The sequence below is a fragment of the Entelurus aequoreus genome, linkage group LG04 (genome assembly GCF_033978785.1).
Source record: "Entelurus aequoreus isolate RoL-2023_Sb linkage group LG04, RoL_Eaeq_v1.1, whole genome shotgun sequence".
NCBI lineage: Eukaryota > Metazoa > Chordata > Actinopteri > Syngnathiformes > Syngnathidae > Entelurus > Entelurus aequoreus.
Window position 1 is genome coordinate 59,925,154 of NC_084734.1, and position 19,062 is coordinate 59,944,215.

The 19,062-nt window shown below is 39.3% G+C and overlaps 1 protein-coding gene across 3 annotated transcripts in view; it reads left to right on the plus strand.

Moving 5' to 3' along the window:
• Window positions 1–19,062, plus strand: part of LOC133648882 (storkhead-box protein 2-like) — a 103,187-nt gene that overhangs the window by 45,105 nt on the left and 39,020 nt on the right. The window contains exon 1 of one of the 3 annotated variants that reach the window (XM_062045389.1): window positions 13,667–13,845. The exons of the other annotated variants lie outside the window; for them this stretch is intronic. The gene's annotated coding sequence lies outside the window, so the exon portion shown is untranslated. Of the gene's footprint in view, window positions 1–13,666; window positions 13,846–19,062 lie in introns of those variants that run through there. 3 annotated transcript variants of the gene reach the window in all.

Sequence of the window (19,062 nt, forward strand, 5' to 3'; positions counted from 1 at the left end):
CTCACTCCTTTTCGGATATGTTTACATTAAATGTTTATTTTCATTTCTTGTTTCTTTTGCTTTTTATTATTACTATTATTATTATTATTATTGTTGTTTTTGTTATTCATTTTTGAATGGCTTTTTTGTTGGTTTTTTTTTCAAAATTTGTTGTTTTTTTTTTGTCTACATATTCGAAATAAACATGAAAATGAAATGAATGAATGAAAATGAGCTCTCCCCTATCCTACACTCACTCTTCTGTCAATACTACCGGACTGCAACAATACCTACACTGTGGAAAACTGAAACCATCATCCCAGTACTGAAGAAATCCAGACCCACAGAACTCAACCATTACCGCCCCATAGCCCTCACATCCATAATTATGAAGTGCCTGGGGAAACTGCTGCTCTACATCATCCTTCCAGTTGTCACCCCACACCTGGACCCCCTCCAATTTGCCTACAGGGCCAGGAGGGGCACAGAGGATGCTGTGGCCTGCCTACTGCATCTCCTCCTCCAGCATCTGGACTCCCCAGGCAACTTTGCCAGGATCCTCTTTGTGGACTTCAGCTCCGCCTTCAACTCTCGACAGAAGCATTTACTGATCCGGAAACTACACCATCTCAACATCCCACCTCACCCACAACTTCCTCACCGACTGACTGCAAGCAGTAAGGGTGGGCTCAAACACATCCCCGGTGCTTACCATCAACACCGGGGTCCCACATGGATGTGTGTTGAGCCCTTTCCTGTACACACTCTACACCAAGGACTGCCGTAGCATCTCACCCACCACAACATACTTAAAATACTCCGATGACACAGCCATTCTTGCACTCCTCTCCAACAGTCAATCCATCCTGGACTATCATAACACAGTCAAACATTTCACAGAGTCATGCACAGCCAGTTATCTGGAACTCAATGTCAATAAAACAGAAGAAATATGGTTCAACCCCCACTCACCTCAGCACCCCATCGTCATAAACACACAAACAGTTAAAACAGTTGACACTTTTAAATACCTGGGCGTAACCTTGGACAATAAACTCACCTTTTCATCAGCACACCACGGACATTCAAAAAAGAAGTCAACAGATACTGTCAGACATCCGTAAACTTAAAGTACTATACGTTGCACCTCACCTCCTGTTATTACTATACCAAAGCATCGTTCAACCCATCCTTCTGTACTGTTCCACATGTTTTTTCACTTTGCTTACTGTAACCAACCGGACCAAACTCACACGCATTACAAACATAGCAGCTAAAATCATCGGCCTACCCACACCCAACATTTCAGATCTAAACCACAGGTCCATCATTCGACTGGCAAACACAATAGTCCAGGATATGACTCACCCACTACACCAATACATCATCCCACTACCATCGGGGTGCAGGTACAGAACTATCAAATTCCGGAGGGCCCGCCTCTGGAAAAGCCTTATCCCTGCAGCTATAGCCGCCCTCAACAGCAGGCCTGGCCGACCTGTCTGACAAGCCTGTAAATGTGTTTGTCATGTATGATGTCTTTTTGTTATTTTTGTTCGTGATGTGTAATGTCTATTTTTTAAATGTACGGCAGGGAAAATTAATTTCCCCAACGGGGACCAATAAATATAAAATCTAAATCTAAATCATATGATAATAGCTTCAATATAGAAGCAACTTGTTTTCCCACTCTACTAGTGATGTCACAGTATGAACATCACAATTATTGTGACCAAAATGATCACAGTTATCATTATTATCATGGTATTCTTAAATGTGGTCCAAATTTTCAAAAAGTACTTAAACTTAAATTTTTTAACCAAGTTTTATTTAAAAAACACAACTCATTTAAAATGATTTCCTTTGTAGAAGAAACATTATTGTAGATAAAAACACTGTTTCATGAACCTCAAGTAGAAGTTGAATGTGCATATGAAAACAACACAAGCATTATAAACAAAGTAAAAGGGCAGAAAAAATAATAAAATACATGTGAAAATTGTGCATGATAGCACTTTATGGACATAAGAGATGCCAAAATAAAAACAAATGTAAAAATTCTGAAAGATGGCACCTAATTTCCATAAGACTTAACTGCTCTTTTTGTCCACATAGATACAAATTGTGTGTTCATATAGGAGATCTGATCTTATACATAGGCCTTCACAATTATGGCCAAAATCATAATTAAAGGTGCCATTTGTAGTAATGTGGCCAGAAATGGTACTGCAATCACGGTCAAAATTCTGTAGTCCCCTCCCACTCTCCATGACTGAGGTTGCCAGATACGCAGCCAAATCCGAATCCTACTCCAAGGAACTTCAAATGGCAATCGGCGAGTCCTACACTGAAGGTTTTTCTAGTTTATGCTTCTTGCAAGATGGTTTACTAAGTAATTATGCCACATTTTACTGATGCCGATGAGCCAAATGTACAAACCCCGGTTCCATATGAGTTGGGAAATTGTGTTAGATGTAAATATAAACGGAATACAATGATTTGCAAATCCTTTTCAACCCATATTCAATTGAATGCACTACAAAGATATTTGATGTTCAAAAACTTTTTTTTTTTTCAGCAGCATATGTTGTTCCAAAACCTGTATGTACCTTTCAGCATTAATGGTGCCTTCACAGATGTGTAAGTTACCCATGCCTTGGGCACTAATGCACCCCCATACCATCACAGATGCTGGCTTTTGAACTTTGCGTCGATAACATTCTGGATGGTTCGCTTCCCCTTTGGTCCGGATGACACAATGTTGAATATTTCCAAAAACAATTTGAAATGTGGACTCGTCAGACCACAGAACACTTTTCCACTTTGCATGAGTACATCTTAGATGATCTCGGGCCCAGAGAAGATGGCAGCGTTTCTGGATGTTGTTGATAAATGGCTTTCGCTTTGCATAGTAGAGCTTTAACTTGCACTTACAGATGTAGCGACCGACTGTATTTAGTGACAGTGGTTTTCTGAAGTGTTCCTTAGCCCATGTGGTGATATCCTTTAGAGATTGATGTCGGTTTTTGAAACAGTGCCGTCTGAGGGATCGAAGGTCACGGTCATTCAATGTTGGTTTGTAGCCATGCCGCTTACGTGGAGTGATTTCTCCAGATTCTCTGAACCTTGTGATGATATTATGGACCGTAGATGTTGAAATCCCTAAATTTCTTGCAATTGCACTTTGAGAAACGTTGTTCTTAAACTGTTTGACTATTTGCTCACGCAGTTGTAGACAAAGGGGTGTATCTCGCCCCATTCTTTCTTGTGAAACACTGAGCATTTTTTGGGAAGCTGTTTTTATACCCAATCATGGCACCCACCTGTTCCCAATTAGCCTGCACACCTGTGGGATGTTCCAAATAAGTCTTTGATGAGCATTCCTCAACTTTATCAGTATTTATTGCCACCTTTCCCAACTTCTTTGTCACGTGTTGCTGGCATCAAATTCTAAAGTTAATGATTATTTGCAAAAAAAAAATGTTTATCAGTTTGAACATCAAATATGTTGTCTTTGTAGCATATTCAACTGAATATGGGTTGAAAATGATTTGCAAATCATTGTATTCCGTTTATATTTACATCTAACACAATTTCCCAACTCATATGGAAACGGGGTTTGTATTTGTAAAGTTACGGAGCAATATTTTCGTCGGGAGTCGGGACAGTTTGTTGGCATTTTCCTGCTAAAATGTCTAGTTTGACCGCATGTACCACCATCGAAATAATTATAAATAATAATTTATAATATTGTAGGAGTCGAGATAATGAGGCGAGAGAGCAGTAGTTCTGAGCCGGTGAGTTTACTATCAGACTTCTTTCCGCAACAACAACAATAACAACAACAACCCTTTTCCCCCGTAGGTGTGTACCCTTATAACTGGTCACATCCAACCTATCCACCAATCCCCAATCTGGTGATTAGAACAATTAGTGCCCCGCTACAATATATTATATATTGCATAGGCCTACTTTGTTGGCAAGCCAAGGCCAACAGTAAAATTACCGCCACATTTCGTTCAGCATAACTCTATATTGCATCCAACCTGACACACTGCATTCTCTTTCATGTACGCACATCACCATCTTTCAGTGCAGAATGCAATTCTATGAGCCAACCCACGTCACACAAAAACCACGTTACGCAAAAATCATATAGCCTATTACCATGTCAAAAGTAGAAAACCATTACATGTAAAGCATTATATTGTGCTAAGCAACTACCACTCCATATGTGCCTGATGTACATACAGTGCCAGAAACCGCAATTAGCTGTGCTAATGTTGGAACACATTTCCACAGCGTATAGTCATATTGAGAACAAAATAGGCACTGACACTACCCATATCCACATAGGTTTTATTATTGATAGAGAGAAGTATTTTTTTAAGTTATGTACATTCTGTATAGGGACGATCCATTAAGAGTTTGAGCAAAAAATATGTCGTATAGGAATTAACTATACACAATAAAACATTAAAGGCCTACTAAAACCCACTACTACCGACCACGCAGTCTGATAGTTTATATATCAATGATGAAATCTTAACATTGCAACACATGCCAATACGGCCGGGTTAACTTATAAAGTGCAATTTTAAATTTCCCGGCAAACTTCCGGCTGAAAACGTTTCGATATGATGACGTTTGCGCGTGACGTCAACGGTTGAAGCGGAAGTATTCGGAGCCCATTGAATCCAATACAAAAAGCTCTGTTTTCATCTCAAAATTCCACAGTATTCTGGACATCTGTGTTGGTGAATCTTTTGCAATTTGTTTAATGAACAATGGAGACTGCAAAGAAGAAAGTTGTAGGTGGGATCAGTGTATTAGCGGTGCACTACAGCAACACAACCAGGAGGACTTTGAGAAGGATAGCAGACGCGCTAGTCGCCGACCTCACCTTGACTTCCTCCGTCTCCGGGCCGCAGATCGGGTGAAGTCCTTCGTCGTACCGTTGATCGCTGGAACGCGGGTGAGCACGGGTCGTGATGAGCAGATGAGAGCTGGCGTAGGTGCAGAGCTAATGTTTTTAGCATAGCTCTGTCGAGGTTCCGTAGCTAAGTTAGCTTCAATGGCGTCGTTAGCAACAGCATTGCTAAGCTTCGCCAAGCTGGAAAGCATTAACCGTGTAGTTACATGTCCAGAGTTTGGTAGTATTGTTGATCCTTTACAAATGATTCAAATGAACAATGGCGGCACGCAACGAGGAGTCATGTGCTGACATTGATTTTTTGCACAAACAACATCGATCGTCTACTGACATTGCTGCGTTGTTTCAGTAAATGTTCTGTAATTTTTTGCTCTGTTGTTATCCAATATGTCGGCTGTTCTGTTTTGGATTTCCCAGCGTTGCTCTCCTCAGTGTCACGGGTTGATTTCGATGTGAGTGGTTAAAGTAGCACGTCATTCAAGATAACAGACAAGTGGTTTATCCAATCACATACAATGATTTTTTTTTACAAGGCCCTGCTTTCTGAAATACATATCCTATTGAGAAGTCCCAGATCCTTGTGTGGAGCTCAGCGAACTACAAGGATCTGGCGAGAGTCAGGTTAGGCTACTTGTGCTGCCCGGTCAGATTTAGTCACTCACCACCTAGCTTGCTGTGCTTGCGCAGCGGTGTGTTGTTACAGCTTAGCATAGCAGTGGAGAAAACATAACGAAAGCCCCAAGCAAAGCCAAATTACTTGCATAAAATGGGTAAGTAATTTAATGCATGTTTGAAGCCGTTGATGGAAACGTATAACGTGTTTAGGATCCGGATGTAAGGAGAAGGGAACCGTTTGTAAACATTGCGGTGAAAAGTTAATGGAATGATAATCTAAAAGTCAAAAATCCGGGTCAAGTCTGTGTCAAAAGATGCTGAAACGCCACAAACACTTGCACAACTATACACGGATTAATTTAACCCCCCCAAAAGGAGTGTTATGTGGGTAAAGTTGCGCCAATTGTCGAAGAAGATTAATGAGATGTTTACTAGTGAAATCATACTATTACATACAGTAAGCACGCGCTAATTTCTCTGTAGTAAAACTGTATTCACAGCAGTAAAACTTAAAAAAAACATCATCATTCTCTTATATTATTTATATTATTTATTCCAATAATTTCAGGTCAGCTTTTCATGCCTAATCTTTTTTCCAAGTGTATACAGCAACTGACATTAAAAACTATAAAGGTTGTCTGTTTAGTGTTTACACTCAGTTTATGGTGGGTTAAGGAAAGCAAGGAAAATTTGCGATTGTCATCTTGTCATGCTTAAAACAAACATAGTCCTTGTTTATTAGCAATATGTTTTCTAAAAATTCACAAAAAAACATGTAAAATTGTATTCATACACACCAGATACAAAATGAGCAGAGACAGTTTTTAATGTTATCCACATTATTATAAATAAATGATAAATGGGTTATACTTGTATAGCGCTTTTCTACCTTCAAGGTACTCAAAGCGCTTTGACAGTATTTCCACATTCACCCATTCACACACACATTCACACACTGATGGCGGGAGCTGCCATGCAAGGCGCTAACCAGCAGCCATCAGGAGCAAGGGTGAAGTGTCTTGCCCAAGGACACAACAGACGTGACTAGGATGGTAGAAGGTGGGGATTGAACCCCAGTAACCAGCAACCCTCCGATTGCTGGCACGGCCACTCTACAAACTTCGCCACACATCCAAATTCAGTTTGAGGCATAATCGCCTTCTTTATTTATAGACAATCGCTCTTCCGGTACTGTTTTTCTCAACTTTTTGCAGATACAGTAGTCGTGCTGCAGATGTTTTCATCTGTTTGTTCAATTCTGACAGCCTCAAAAACACTGCAAAAGTTAACCATTTGGCTTTAGTGGAGATGCTAACAGTCCCTTTCACAGACATTATATTGTTGTGCTTTCCTCTACCATTGCTGACATTCTGCTTGTTGTTACATGAAAACACTTGATATGAAGCACACTGCACCTCTTGCAAGAAAACACTTATATGGAAAAATATCTGAAAATTGGCTGGTATAGTTTGCTAATATATATTTTTTAATTACCTGCGATGAGGTGGCGACTTGTCCAGGGTGTACCCCGCCTTCCGCCCGATTGTAGCTGAGATAGGCTCCAGCGCCCCCCGCGACCTCGAAGGGAATAAGCGGTAGGAAATGGATGGATGGATATTTTTTAATTAGTAGAGTCTTCTGATGTATACCGTAGTTAATTTTGTTTTTCCAATATGAAAGAGCAGTGAATTAATTCATATACTTAGAATACTTATACTTACATTCTGGCCCTCTGATTTTCCTCTTTTTTTTCCCTTTTTTGTCCGTATGGACATGAAATGGTTCTAAATTATATTCACTATGGTCTTAAAAAAGTCTTAAATTTGCCCTACAGTGTTTTCTCTTTACATGTTACCTTTATGCATAATCAAAATTGTTCCACTTGTTTTTACTTTATGATCGCACTCTGCAATGGCATATTTATTTGTAGTTAGCCCTGTGTTTTTTGTAAATTGTATTTAATTACATATTATTAATTTTTATTTTAAGTTTAGTTTTGAAATGAAAGCCAAGTTCACATACAGTTTGTTTAAAATAGAAAGTGCAAAAAAAATGTTTTTCATAAAATAGTGAATAATCGGAATTTCAATTTTGATAAAAAATATTCGAAATTATTATTTTGGCCATAATAGTGCAGTCCTACTTCAAGGTACTCAAATCACTTTTACACTACGACCACATTCACCTACTGATGACGCTGTATCAGGAGCAACTGGGGGTTCACTATCTTGCTCTAGGATACTTCGACGTGATCACAGAGGAACTGAGGAGCGAAACCGCAACCATCTGGTTAGGTCGTGCCTGGGCAAGGATGGTTTTGCCCTGAGAAAAACAACTGTTTTAATGGAAACGAGAAATCCTAACTGTCAAAGCAAACGACCGTCATTGAAGTGTATTTGCCCCTCGTTAGCATTGAGGTATTGTGTGGCAAAACGATTGCTGTGGATCGACGACTACCAGTCCACAATAGTCGGAATCCCCGGCCTAAGCATTCCATTCAGTTGTAAAACAATTGGCACAATTGGCATTCTGGTCACAGAAGGTGACCAGAATGTTTCTAACTCCTGTTATTTGTTGGAGGCTACATTGCAGAGTCTTAGGAATTGTTGAAAGAACAGTGTTGTATGTGGACAGGAGGTGTCGCAGACTACCTCCTCTGTTTAGGGATGGTTTTTCAACCTTGACATAGATGCTTCCCTTATTCTTCTTTCATACTATCCATCCTCCCTGTCCAAAATGTGTACATTTTTGTTCTCAAAGGAGTACTGTCTCCTACTGAGGTGCAGGTAGACAGCTGAGTCTTGGCCTGAATAGTTTGCCAGTCTATGCTGTGCCATGCGTCAGCTTAGTGGTTGTTTTGTTTCCCCAATATATGAGTCAGTGCATTCATCATTACACTGGATAGCATACACCAGATTTGTTTTACACCTGATATGTATTCCATATGTATCAGGTCTATCTGAGAAACTCAGAATGATTTTTAACCAACACAACATACCAGTACACTTCAAACCAGGCAACACCCTGAGACACGGACTGGTGCACACAATTGCGTCAACAGATCGAGGGTCCTCTGTTGCGCTCATACGCTCTCTAAAAACATCAAAAAAAGCGCTAACATGCTCCATTTACATGTCATGACCTGAAACTTAAGCAAATATAAGTGATTTTGTTATAAGCGCCAACGCAGACAAACTATTATAGTGGCATATTGATAGTAGAGAAGAGAGATAATGTTAGCTAACGCTGCTATTGTTGACACACTGAGCCAACGACTGCTTCTGCTTCTTCTCAAACTTGCCAAAATAAATTTATTGAATAAAATTCATGAATCTCTCTAGTAGTAGTAGACACATGTGGCCATGGACCAACAGGCTGGTCGACTTTCATGTCCCCGAGATTGGCAATAGACCTCAAAAGATGCTACCTGCATTAACTTTTTTTTAAACCCTTCATATCATAAATCAAGGTTTCACAGTATTACCAGGTATCATTACATCCCTAATCAGTAATTCAGTACGGCTTACCAATATCCCACAAGGTGTACATCAAACGTCACAGACATGAAGTGTGCCTCGCATCATGTCCGATAATATCGGACTGCCGATATTATCGGCGGACAAATGCTTTAAAATCCAATATCGGAAATTATCGGTATCGGTTTCAAAAGTAAAATGTATGACTTTTTAAAACGCCGCTGTACGGAGTGGTAGACGGAGTGGTAGACGGACTAAAGGAGAAGTACAGAGCGCCATTAAACCTTAAAGGCACTGCATTATGTGCCGGCCCAATCACATAATATCTACGGCTTTTCACACACACAAGTGAATGCAATGCATACTTGGTCAACAGCCATACAGGTCACACTGAGGGTGACCATATAAACAACTTTAACACTGTTACAAATATGCGCCATACTGTGAACCCACACCAAACAAGAAAGACAAACACATTTCGGGAGAACATCCGCACCGTAACACAACATAAACACAACAGAACAAATGCCCAGAACCCCTTGCAGCACTGACTCTTCCGGGACGCTACAATATACACCCCCCGCTGCCCCTACTCCCCCCACCTCAACCCCGCCCCCCAACCCCGCCCACCTCAACCTCCTCATGCTCTCTCAGGGAGAGCATGTCCCAAATTCCAAGCTGCTGTTTTGAGGCTTGTTAAAAAAAATTATGCACTTTGTGACTTCAATAATAAATATGGCAGTGCCATGTTGGCATTTTTTTCCATAACTTGAGTTGATTTATTTTGGAAAACCTTGTTACATTGTTTAATGCAGGGGTCACCAACGCGGTGCCCGCGGGCACCAGGTCGCCCGTGAGGACCAGATGAGTCGCCCGCGAGCCTGTTCTAAAAAAAAATAAATAAAAAAATAAAAAAATAAAAAAACATTTTTTTTTTTTTTTTTTTAAATTAAATCTACATAGAAAAAACACAAGATACACTTTCAATCAGTGCATCAACCCAAACAACCTCCCCCATGCACACTCATCCACACCCACTCACACAAAAGGGGTTATTTCTTTCTGCTACCAATATTCTGGTTCCCACAACATAGACAACACATCTGCAAGGGACACAGTCCCTGAAGCACACATGATTGTATAGGCTGCTGGTCCACTAAAATTTTCATTAATTACTATTTTTTATGTAATTATTTTTATATTGTTTTACTTTCTTTTTTATCCAAGAAAATGTTTTTTAATTATTTATCTTATTTTATTTTATTTTTAAAAAAAGGGCCTTATCTTCAACAGACCAGGTTGTCAATGAAATTAGATTTGTTTAAAGGGTTTTTTAAACCAGGCCAAGTCCAGATAATGTCCAAGTCGGACTCAGCAACACACACCTTCATTCATGTACACAGAAAAAAATTAGGGAACACAACAGATTGCATATAATTTATAAACAAAATTACATTTTCAAAATAAGCATTTATGTACAGTCCAGATTATGTCCAGGTCACTCAAATTAGGAAACACAACAACAGATATCATATAATCTTTGAACATAATTATACTTTCAAAATAAGCCTTTGAGGACTTCTCATCTTTTTTTTAATGTTTTTTGGCATCATTATCGTTTTCAACCATGTAACTTTCTAAAGTTAGAAAATACTGAATAAATGTTTTAAAGAGAGTAATACTAAGTGAATATCTGTTTTTGGCCTTAAAAATAAACATTTTACCGAGTACTATAATTAAATTGATTAAATCATGATTGTCAATGAACTCTCCTAAAATAACAGAAACCACATTAAGCTTCATAAACAAACCAATCCTTAAACACATTTTTTCAACTTCCACCCAAAACAAAGACACAATATGACAATACCAAAACAAATGCAGGGTGGATTCAGGCTCCTGACAACAAAATCGGCAATCATCTGACTCTGTCATATTCCATAATTTTAACATTTTCCCTGTGGATAAAAAGTTATAAATAATTTTAATTTGAAAATAACGATTTTGCACATCGATAGTGGTTTTATAGATTAGTTTGAATATGGCATCCCATGGCAACGGGCAGTCAAAAAAGTCCTCCCATTTTCCATTTGTGTTGTATGAGGCAGCCTTCAAAGATTTCTTTATTAAATAAAAATTATATATTTTTCTATTTATTTTAGTTCCTTTTTGCCAACTAGAATTTCTTATTAGAGGTTTACAAACTAATAATTTAGTAGTTCCATAATTAATTATTTGTTTCCATCTTTTCCCAATTACTCCAGTTAGTTGATAAAATGAAAAGCTTGAGCAAGCATCACCATACATAGCTCTAAATTCATCATACTTCATAATTTTACCATTCTCATTGATAATATCATTGACAAAAATGATTCCTCTTTCAAACATATTTTTCCAAAAGAAAGGCTTTCCATCTATTACAATATTAGAGTTCATCCATATTAACTGCTGCAAAATATTGTCTCTTTTTTCTGGCACATAAAATTGAAAACACCACTATGAGTGGATTGTTTCCTTTATGAACCCCGCCATGTTTCCCAGCAGACTCTCTGGGAGGGGATCACTTGTAAAAAAGGATACAATTTCTTTTGATATAGTACATGTTTTTTGTCCAACAGGACATTTGTGTACCACTCAATGTTTAAATACATCTTTGGAACAATTGATGCTTTTAAAGACAGACACATAGCTTCAAGGTTGAGAAGTTTCAGGCCCCCATATTCATACTCTTTGTACAAAACCTTTCTTTTAATCTTTTCTGGTTTGCTGTTCCAGACAAAATCGAAGACCCTCCGCTCATAAATCTTAAAAAAGTTTTGTGAGGGAGCTGGTAATGACAAAAACAAATAAATAAATTGAGGAATAATTAACGAGTTGGCAATAGACATTTTACCATACAAGGTTAGGGATTTCCCTTTCCATAATTGCATAATTTTGTCCAGCTTTCTTAGTCGATTATCATAATTTACTGAGCCTAGATCTTCCAGATTTTCTGGGACAACAACACCAAGTATGTTAACTGGTCCATCTGTCCACAAAACAGGCACTTTGCATTCCATTCGAAAGGACGTTCCCTTTAGATTTCCGATCCTTAACATTTTACATTTATCATAATTAAGCTTAAGGCCAGATTGCTGTGAAAATATGTCCAAAAGATTAAGAAGGTTCCGCAAACAATGAGGAAAAATCTTATCTTTGTGAATCAGCCTTTTCTGACATGAACTTCATCAAGAACAAACACAGAACACGCCTCACTGGTGCACATCTGCAAGACTCACTCAGAGTTGCAGTGTCAAGTTACACACCAGAGTACAACACTCTAGTTAACAGCATGCAATGCCAGGCTTCCCACTAACTGACAAAGAAACAGATAACAGATTTGGTGTCCAGTTCAAAGTGTGACATGATTTAAAAATTTGAGAGTTTACTTTTGTATTTTACATGAGTTATTATTTGTACAAACATGGTGCAAAGTAATTCATGATTTGTTCAAAAATGTTAGTGGCTGGCTAGTTAAAATGGGATATTGTGATTTCACAAGACTGTCTTAGAAGTGATCATTTGAAAATGTTCAATTTGAAAAATGTGCACTTAGAGAAAATATAAAAATAAAGTGTTGCATATTGATATTTATCTGTTTCTATATATATTTATTGTGAGAAATCATTAAGATGATCAGTGTTTCCACAAAGATAAATATCATTAAGTATTAATAATAACAGAGTTAAAGGTAAATTGAGCAAATTGGCTACTTCTGGCAATTTATTTAAGTGTGTATCTAACTGGTAGCCCTTCGCATTAATCAGTACCCAAGAAGTAGCCCTTGGTTTCAAAAAGGTTGGTGACCCCTGGTTTAATGCATCCAGCGGGGCATCACAACAAAATTAGGCATAATGATTGTGTTAATTCCACGACTGTATATATCTGTATCGGTTGATATCGGAATCGGTAATTAAGAGTTGGACAATATCGGATATCGGCAAAAAAGCCATTATCGGACATCTCTAAAAATGATCAACAATCATTATAACTGTCCGTCTTAATGATTATACACTCACATTATCCACCATCAATGCCTCTAATAAAACCATATTGATAAATTAACAATTTATACAAGCACCTCTTTTAAAGCCCATTTGTGTGTGTCCTACATGTGGCAGTTTTAGTGTTCAAACTGGGTCACACCAAAATCCAGCTGCGGTTCTGCAACACCGGCTTCCCCAGAGCTTGTGCCGATATACACACAGTGACACACCACATCAGAGCACATGCTTCTTAAAAGGGAAAATACCGACTCTGTCTGTATGACTGTGTGTGAGAACATACGAGTGATGGCGAGAAAGAGCAACTTGGGATGAATTGTCATGGCAACCTTCTCAGCAGCCCGCCCACAAGCTTGTATGTCAGTGAGCATTACACTGTGAGAGAAGGGGAGGGCTTTCGGGGGGGGGGCGCAGATGCAGAGTGAGGCAGTATGTGATTGGTCACACCCCCTTGTCTTTGTTGGCGCAAAGGATTGTGGGTAGCCATCCAGTGAATGCTCATTTTTGTGTGTGTGTGTGTGTGGGGGGGAAAAGAGGGGAGGGGACGAGCAAAGCAAGTGTGTGTGCGTGTGTGTGAGAACAGTGAAGGACGTAACAAGTCTGTGTGTGTGTGTGTGTGTGTGTGTGTGTGTTTGCTCGGGGCGGGTGAGTGAGTGTGTGTGTGTGTGTGTGTGTGTCAGAAAGCAGCATGATCCAGTGTGTGTGTATGTGAGAGAGCTGTGCTACCATCAGAAGCCATATTAAGAAAAAAAAATGGGAATTCAAATTTTGGTGTAGAAGGTGGACCAGGAATACCAAGGTATGGATCTTGCCTGTGTGTTGCACTCTTTCATTGTTAGTTAGCATGTTAGCATATTAGCAGCTGCTACTTAGCATGGCAGCTATACAGAGCGAGCAAGACGGAGGCAGGAAAATACGAGTGACAGGAGGACGGGTGAGCACATAAAATAGATGCACAATATATGTTGCTGCAAAAGCTGGAGAAATTGCAAGATGGATGATGATATAAATGAATGGTAAGAGAAGGAGGGAGAGCATGACAAAAGGAGGGGGTGTGGTTTAGTAGTGTGGACAAAGGAGGCCGGCTGATTGTTTACTACCACTGCAGTGAGGGAGACATGGATGATCAATGCTTCCTACCTTTCTCATTCCTTGTTAGTTCCACTTTCCCACACATAAATTACGCCTTCCTTTTTACTCGTCACCTTTCATACCAATACATATTTTATTTGTGTTTTATGTTCTGGGGTTATTTTTTTCATTAAGCCTTTCTCCTCCTCTGTTTTTTTTTTTTTGGAGGGGGGGTAGCACTGTAGTAAAAATGGAGAGCGCAAAGGGTGCAAGCTAGCAGCTGCTCTACCAAAATGGCTCTGTCTTCTCTGGCATCTCGGTGATTTTAGCGGCATGACTGGATGAGACTGTTGGTATAAATTTGGGAAAATACTAAATTAACCCAACTGTATTTGGTTACTGCGCTGATTCTGTAGCTTTTGCATGTCCATTGGAGCTAGCAATCTGTAATGTAACTCTCAGAAATAGTTCTTCTTATTGTCCAGTTGTAGACCCTAGTGTTTGACGGATCGTTGAGAATTCTCAGCAGAAAACATCCAATATGAAAAAGCTTTCCCAGCTACATGGGAGGTCGTATGACAAGTTGTTTCAATGCGACTTATACACAAAATGAAAATAGCTAAGCACCTTGTGCAACAGTTACCAACTTAGTAGGGCTGACTTCAAATAGTTGAACATTTGACAATTCGATTAGGAGGAGTCTGATTCAACCATCAACCTTGCAGTCAAAGTGTCTGATATTAAACGCCCCTCTGTATTCCGTGGAAGGAAGGTGAGTTTAGTACCTGCTGAGGCTAACTGCATACAGCAGGTGTGTTGGGAGGCTATATCAAGTGTATTCATCAGGTTTTCTTCAAATATCGAGTAAATACATTACTATTGTGTGCAGAAAACTAGTTTTGAGAGAGTAAGAGATCATTCATATCTGCTTACAATAGAGCGATCGCTGCTTCCAGCCACTGCTTCTTGGTGTGACGTCACGTAATCAGCTGGTGTGTTTTAGTAGCTCACATCTATTTTTATCCAAAATATATTTGTCTGCACACAATGATAATTTACTAATAGTGTTCGGAGGATGTTTGTAAATGGGGAACGTGATCAAGGCTCACACATGAAGCTTGCCGTGCCATTGCACGCCTCGTCCCGGAGGTGTAGCACATCCATTGCAAAAGTATGTGTCCAATGGTTCACATACGGATAACTTGTTACGCTTACTTCTTCTTTTTAGTCAAGTTTGATGTCCTTGATGCTGCTTCAGGGCAGAGAACCTCACAAACAGTGATTTAGGCCAGTGGTTCTCAAATGGGGGTACGCATACCCCTGGGGGTACTTGAAGGTATGCCAAGCGGTACGTGAGATTTTTTTTAAATGTCTGTCAAAAAGAACTGTGAAAAGAAATGCAACAATACAATATACAGTGTTGACAGCTAGATTTTTTGTGGACATGTTCCATAAATATTGATGTTAAAGATTTCTTTTTTTGTGAAGAAATGTTTAGAATGAAGTTCATGAATCCAGATGGATCTCTATTACAATCCCCAAAGAGGGCACTTTAAGTTGATGATTACTTTATTTTATTTATTTATAATTGAATCACTTGTTTATTTTTCAACAAATTTTTTGTTATTTTTATATCTTTCTTTCCAAATAGTTAAAGAAAGACCACAACAAATGAGCAATATTTTGCACTGTTATACAATTTAATAAATCAGAAACTGATGACGTAGTGCTGTATTTTACTTCTTTATCTCTTTTTTTCAACCAAAAATGCTTTGCTCTGATTAGGGGGTACTTGAATTAAAAAAAATTTCACAGGGGGTACATCACTGAAAAAAGGTTGAGAACCACTGATTTAGGCTATGTCTACACTAAGCCGGTTAACCCCTTAAATGAATTATTATCAAGCCTAAGCCCCGTTTCAGCGTCACTAAACTATCGTTTAAGGTCCCCCTCCTCGGACAATTTTTTACACGGGTAAGTGCGCTGCGTATTTCTTGAATCTCTGGCTCTTAGCTTTGTATGGACTCATTGATTGTTTACAAACTGAGTTCGGAGAGGAAGTGACGCCAGAAAGACAGCGCCTACACAGGAAGTGACGTCAGAAAGAACGCGCCACAGCCAGCTTTATAATAAAGCGGTTTCGTAACTCGGAGGTAAACACTGGAAAGATGGAGGCGAGGCATCCCGTGTTTCTCCTTTCATCTGTACAGACGCTTGTGGAAATCACACATGAATATCTTAAGACGACAGAGGTGTCCAAACATTTTCCAGCGAGGGCCACATAGAGAAAAATTGAAGGTTGCGAGGGCCACTTTTATACATTTTTGTATATGAAAAATACTCAAACTAAAACAATGTAGAACATATGCTAACATTTGAAAAAGCCTTCTACATCTTAGCTTTGTGTTATAGATAACAAAGCAATAAAATAATTCATGATTATTATAATAAAGATTTTATTTGTATTTATGTTAACTGCTCTAAAGTAAGCTTGTATTTACTATTATTGCTATTATACCGTCAACTGAAATGCTTTTGAGAGCTTTAGCACACTCAAAAACATAGCATGTCTCACAAGAAATGTGTACACTTTTTTATCATGACAGGACATACGGAAATCCTCAAAGACCTTATACAGTAGGGCGCTCAGGTTGTCTGCCAATTTGGTTTTCAGGTCCCATTTTTGGGGGAGTTGGTCCCGTTTAATTTTTCATTGTTTTTTGTTCTAATTTGGGACCTGTTTAGTTTGTCTATAGAATGTGTCGCGGGCCAAAAAAAACCGTGCTCCGGGCCACAAATGGCCCCCGGGCCGCACTTTGGACACCCCTGCCTTAAGAGAAAGCGATTGCAGCTATTTCGGCTACACCACTTCTCAGACGGGCTCCCGTGGATGTAATAAAAAAGTGTGCTTTGTATTACCTGGCCGACAAGGGAAGACTACGGAAAGTGGCGAATGCTTTTGGACTGGCAAAGCAGACTATCAGTTATTGTCCGTCATGTATGCCATGGACTCAACGTCTAGGTCCAGAGTATATTAAGTCACCAAAAACAAATGGACAATGAAAGTGAAGGCAAAAGAGTGAGGAGTGTCCTCACCAGATATCTAGATCCCTAGATTGATTGTTGTAAAATGTTCTTTGTCATATTGTGTACTTTCACGTGTCTAATAAAGATTTGATTAATTTATGATGTTTCAGGTGTGATACACTACAATAGGGCCCCACACCACACTAGATTCCAGTTAATTGAAATACTATAACACTGGATATTGTGCAAATAAGTTTAATTTAATTTAAGAACTTGCACACAAAGCAACACTGGAGGTGACTATGACGTGCGCATTTCCCCCGCATGCGTACTAGGTCGCCTTGCGCCAGCGGACGACCATTGTGTGTGTGGACAAGGATAATGTTAGGTGGGATTTACCCTGGATAACCTTAGCCGGTTTAGTGTAGAAGGGGCCTTAGCCTTTTTTGAAGTGTAAAAAGTTGCAAATCAGATATTTGTTTTGTTTACTTTAACAAAATACTGTCAGGGCAATCTTCCCACTCACTGGCCCACAGTGCTGATATGTTGAGATGCACTGTTTAATCTGACAGGGCAGAGTTTGATTAGCAATGACTGGTGAAGGTGAGCGATGAGTGAAGGTCCCATTAAAAAGATCTTGGGCTGATGAAAAAGGGGTATTTATATTTTATTAGCACTGCAGCGTTTCCTCGAAGGACACAGAGTGGTCCAACTATACACAATTGTATCACGACCTATTCGCTTGGCAAGAGGAGTTTGCAAGTTATAGTTGGCTCCACAATCGCTAACTGTTGTTGATTATTTTTGTTGAGCTGTAGTTCCCTGCATGAAAATGTTGATGACCGACAGTGATTCAATATCAGACGAGTGTCTGAGGTGAGAGTCATGACATAATTTTAGAGCCTGAAAATGCCAACATTTGAAAAAGGTTTCAATTGCTCTTTTTCTGAACAACATTTCCTGGAACTTTTATAGATATTTTACATTTGGTGCTCCATTTGCTTCTTTAAGTTGTGTGCTTTCTTGACGATGTTAGCGTTGCATTTTGTCGGATTCTCATTAATGTATACCACATGTGTCAAACTTAAGACTGGGGGTGGGTAGGCAGATCTGGCCCGCCACATCATTTTACTGGGGTCATATTATGATTTTATTTCTACATCTGATACCCTTCCTTGTGGTCTACATAACATGTAATGGTGGTTCTTTGGTCAAAATGTTGCATAGATAATGTTTTACAGACCATTTTCAAGCTGCTTTCTGACCATCTCATCAGGATGCACCGTTTTGTGGGCGGTCTAACTTAAGTGCCTTTACTACAACAGCGTCTTCTCCCCGTCATGTATGTTGTCATTTTTAGCACTTCCATATGGAGTCTACTGACTGATATGAGTTCAGCGACGGATGCATGTGTATTTATGAGCCAGTCAGCCTCAAAATAAAAAGATAACGAAAAAGAAGGAACTCTATAGCCGTGTCTCAATTTGGGGGCTGGGACCCAGCCCATGCGGTCTACGAAGTGTAGTTCCCCGCGTGAGTCCTCTAGCAGCGGCTGGAGCTATATGAATTGGGACAGTCTAGCCTATGGGACACTTTCTGGTTATGTCTGTTGTCCCAGGCCTTACATTGACGTCATATATCTGCTGCACAGTTGCGCGAGTTTGAAGAATAGTGAACTTAAGAGAAGAATGTCGAATCGGTTCTTTGTGTTCTCTTGGTCCTTTACCTTATTTTAGAGGAAGCAGCTAAGATCTATGGGCACCGCTGCCGTCTGATTTTCCTGGGGTTAGAGCCGATCGATTATAGGAGATGGTTGTCGTGAAGGTGTGTCATGTGTTGACAAGCATTCTAAAGCTGTTATTCCTAATTATTAGTTAATGATGAATTAATTTTTATGCTTGTGAATGCTTGATGTAGT